At 42.9% G+C, this 4431-nt stretch overlaps 1 non-coding gene across 1 annotated transcript; it reads right to left on the bottom strand.

Annotated features, from left to right (window-relative positions):
* Positions 1–823: 823 nt before the first annotated feature.
* Trnac-gca lies at positions 824–895 on the bottom strand. Its single transcript has one exon. It is a non-coding gene; the product is annotated as a tRNA-Cys (tRNA).
* Positions 896–4431: the final 3536 nt, after the last annotated feature.

Here is a 4431-nt window from a genome sequence, read left to right as displayed (position 1 = left end):
AGTCACTCACTGAGCCGCAAGGTTTTACAAAAGTGTGCTACGCCCTTGCCCGTGCCCGGCCCGGTTCAGGAAAGAATTCGTCAAACACAGCCGCGCACGCACGCGCACATATGCGCACACAAACACACACGCGCACATTTGCGCACGCGTACTTCCACACATTCCCAAGCACATGCGCAGGCCTACACGCACAGATATATATGCACATATATATTCACAGACAGTCACACACACACACACACATGTACATACCACGCACGCACACACACATGCACATACGCACACACCCATACGCACACTAATGCACGCTCAAGCGCGTGCGGACGCACGCATAATAAATAAATTGAAATATGTTTATTGATGCAAAAAAGAAGGGTTGCGCTCCCATGGCTTGAGGAAATTTGAAAAGCGCGCTGCCGGAACTTTTGCTGGGGAACGATAGATGGCGACACGGGTCTCGCTGTAGCGGAGCGGAGCGCTGTAGTAAGATCTGTCTGTCCTCTACGCTTTTTCGAGGGCCGATTGTTGATATATTTTCACCGATATCACACAAACCTAGAAAGCGAGGTTGGTACGAATATGTTACCGGTTTGTTAACCAGGACAGGCTTCAAAGAGTGAGGCAGCATAATCAGCAATATGAGTAATAAGAAAGCAATTAGCAACTAAGCTTGCGTAGCTTTAAAGGTTTATTCGAATATTTGCGTGCTTGAACGATGAGGTGAGTGGGCATGCTTCGACGATAAAGTGAGTGGGCATTTCGGCAAAAGGTTATACAAAAAATAAAAAGCAAAGATAAAAAAAAAAAAAAAAAAAATCCGTTGAGGGGGCGCCCGGGTTTGAACCGGGGACCTCTCGATCTGCAGTCGAATGCTCTACCACTGAGCTACACCCCCAGCGGAAATACGCGGTTGTTATAAGCGCTCATAAGGACGACTACCTAATCTTATTAGGACAGAACGAGCGGGTTGGTATGGAGAATTAATCCCTTTTCCTTTTCTTCCTCGAGTTTAATTACCTAATCTTGTCGTTGCTTGTGCCTTCTGTCATTGTGTTCCATTCTCCTCCATCCAGTCTCGGGTATTCGAGTTGACTCCGAGCTAGAAAAGCAACGACAGGTGCTCTTTTCGTACCGTACAACCCGTACAACCGCCACGGGGGCAGACTCCAGAAGCTATCGCTGGTGTCGAAAAGAGTTTCTGCGGTTTGGTACGTGGCGCCGGCGGCGCATATGCGACGTGGAAGACAAGGCCTGCGTATTACGTCACTTTAGTAGGCCCCCGGCTGGCTGCAAGCAGCAAACACGCTCAGACTCGACAAGGGTGCGCGACAAACCGCTGAACGCTGCGTCTTGTGGCATTGCCGCGCTCGTTGTGAATCGCTGCAAGACGCGCTTGGAGCGATGCGAACGCACGGTAGGGGACGCTGCGTGACTCGTTTATTGATGACGTTACAAGAGGCCTTGTCTCTTAGATGGCCTTGCCTGAGCCTCCTACGCGGTTGTTTTGCGCTAACAAAACGGCGAAGGGAAACCGAATGATAACGCATTCTTTACGGGGTGCGGGCCAGGGGAACATAGACCTTTCTTCGACCGCAGGCTGCGGATTGCGGGTCCTGCGGGCGCCTGCTCAATACGCTCCCTAAGTGATTGCGTAAGCTACCGCGGGAGCTGTCGTATACAGTATACGAAAAGCCGTCTTTTCTACATTTATAACTATTCAACTTAGTGGTGTGCACGTATTTTAGTACTATGCCAGACACTAAGTTCATAAATTGTTTCAGAAACCGTTTTCACCCGCAACAAATATGCAGTGTTGTAATGTGGCTATTTAAAACTTAAGTAGATTTAACATTATAATCTCCATTAAAAGTAAGTCTCGCCGCAGTAAAAAAGAGAAGAAAAACAAACAAACAAATGAGGTGGATGTGTACACGTGGGAACTTAATTCCTCGTATAAAATATTCAAATTACAATATTGTACTCCCAGAAACTTTAAAACCCATTTGTCAGACCTCCTGTGAAAATAAAGGGCAATTGGACGAATGCATAGAAAGAAAAACAAAAGCAAAAAACAAGAAAATAAAATAAAACTCATATTGAAAACCACTGGGAATAGAGCCGACAGCAGACATGTACATGTTACTGAAATTAGGTGGGTAAATACTAAATACCGTTACTTGTTACTTACTCAAAAAGTAAATGAGTGCGTTAATCGTTACTGCGATTCAAATGAAGCGTGTTGCCTCAGCTGGAAGGTAACACTTCTTTTTTTTTTTTTTGCTCTTCTCTACGAATCTGTCGTCTTTGAAGCAGTACCCGCTTCCAATATTCGTCATCGTTACTATTTCTTCTCTTTTAAACACGTTGATTAGGGGGGAATTGTGCTATACAAACATAACATGTGGAGAACCTTTTTTAATATATTTATTTTTATTTTGTTAGCGTAGCGTTTTCTTGACCTTGGAAAGTACAGGCTGGGGGGGGGGGGGGGGGGGGGGGGGGAAGAGAACTAGGTTGGGTACCTTTGTTGGTACGCAAATATCGTTACTATAGTAACGATATTTAGTTACTACAGTATCGACATTTAGAAGTGACTATAGGGACTTCTAAATCTGAGATATTATGGGTCACACCAAACAGCACATGTTTATTGCATATCTTTAAGTGTTTGGAGACTCGAGGAATTTTTGTTTGTTTGTTTTGCTTGGAGTGTTTTCTTGTTTTTTTTTTTATTTTTTTTTGTTTACGCAGGACGGTCCGGGTTAGTCGTCAGGCGGCGCAGCGAGGGGACCGTGGATGAAATCCCTTTCATCAGTAGCCAAAGTGTTTTGGCTGGAATTCTCTCCATACACATTTCTGCGAAATCAAGAGTTGACAATGTAACTTCGTTTGGAGGGGAACAAACATATATTATATAACGGAAGAAAACCTAATATATATATTTAGGTATTTGACCAGTGTGCTCATGAGACATGATGCCACGTACATATTTTCCTTCGTTTTAAATAAAACAACTCTTTCTCTGATAAAAGAACAAAAACAAGGATCACCATGCACAACTTTTTTAAAATGTTGGTTGCGAGAATTAATAGGCGGATTTAATTCACACTAGAGGAGAAGTTGGTTTATGAGATTGCATTCTACCGACATGATCTAGGACCCTAACTGTGTCGTTCTGGGTTCTCAGGACCATGAAATGTATCTAGATAAGACACCCAAGAGCTTAAAGCTCCTAGAACTTATAGGAGGTGTTTCTCGAACACGTCCAAATTTTACTGAAAAAAATATCGAAAGAAACAACAAAAAAAAAAACCTCGTAGATGTAGTATTCAGTTTTGCCGAAGGGCCAATTTAAGAAAACGATGAACGTTCGTATACGTCGGTTATTCCTTACTTTTGAGTTATTAACTTTATAGTTGAAAATGTCAAAGATGGGCTTTTAATTAAAATGGTTGTGGAAAATACCAAAAAACGACTACTAAATCAGCCCACTTCACAAAGCATTAAGGTACGTTGTGAAGCACATTACGGTGTTAAAAAAATACAAACAAAAATTAAAAAAAATCCTTTTGGGACATAGATGTACGCAATACTGAAATAGAACAATTACGTACCGACACACGTTACTCACTCCGGAAGTAACGAAGTATGTAACTCGTTACCGTGACTTAAAAGAAACGCGTTACGTCAGTTTAAAAGTATAACGCGTTATTTTCTCGTTACCCCGAACGTGTCGTTTTTATAATTTCAGTAGGAGCTTACAATATTCGTGGTGGGTAAACATTCCTCGCTTTTTAACGTCTTCATTCGGGCAAAGTCGTGGCCTTACTGACATACCTTGTGCAGATCCTTTTATGATCCATCTATCGTTTTCTGGTCATGTAAACTACGGGCGCGAGCTGAGATGAGAACTAGCTTGGGAACTACTGTCGAGACCGGTTATAACGAAGTCGGTTATAAGGAAATAGCGGCTACAGTGAAGCGATCACGATTTCCCTTTCCCTTTTGCACTTCGTTATAACCAAAATCGGTTATAGCGAAATAACGGATATTGCGAAGCGATCACGATTTCCCATTCTCTTTTGCATTTCGTTAACCGAAATCGGTTATAACCAAATAGCGGCTACAGTGAAGCGATCACGATTTCCCAGTCCCTTTTGCATTTCGTTAGCCGGAGTCAATTATAACGAAATAGCGGCTACAGCGAAGCGATCACGATTTCCTTTTCCCTTTTGCACTTCGTTAACCGAAATCGGTTATAACGAAATAGCGGCTACAGCGAAGCGATCACGATTTCCCATTCTCTTTTGCACTTCGTTATAACCGAAGTCGGTTGTAACGAAATAGCGGATATAGCGAAGTGATTTCCGATTCCCGTTGTCTCCGTTATAAGCGATCTCGACAGTATAGCTTTGTTCTCCTTACCCTCAA

Source organism: Ixodes scapularis, unplaced genomic scaffold (assembly GCF_016920785.2).
Source record: "Ixodes scapularis isolate PalLabHiFi unplaced genomic scaffold, ASM1692078v2 PGA_scaffold6__148_contigs__length_123643588, whole genome shotgun sequence".
Taxonomy (NCBI): Eukaryota; Metazoa; Arthropoda; class Arachnida; order Ixodida; family Ixodidae; genus Ixodes; species Ixodes scapularis.
The sequence above is the reverse complement of the archived record's forward strand: the minus strand, read 5'-3'. Positions and strand labels throughout refer to the sequence as shown.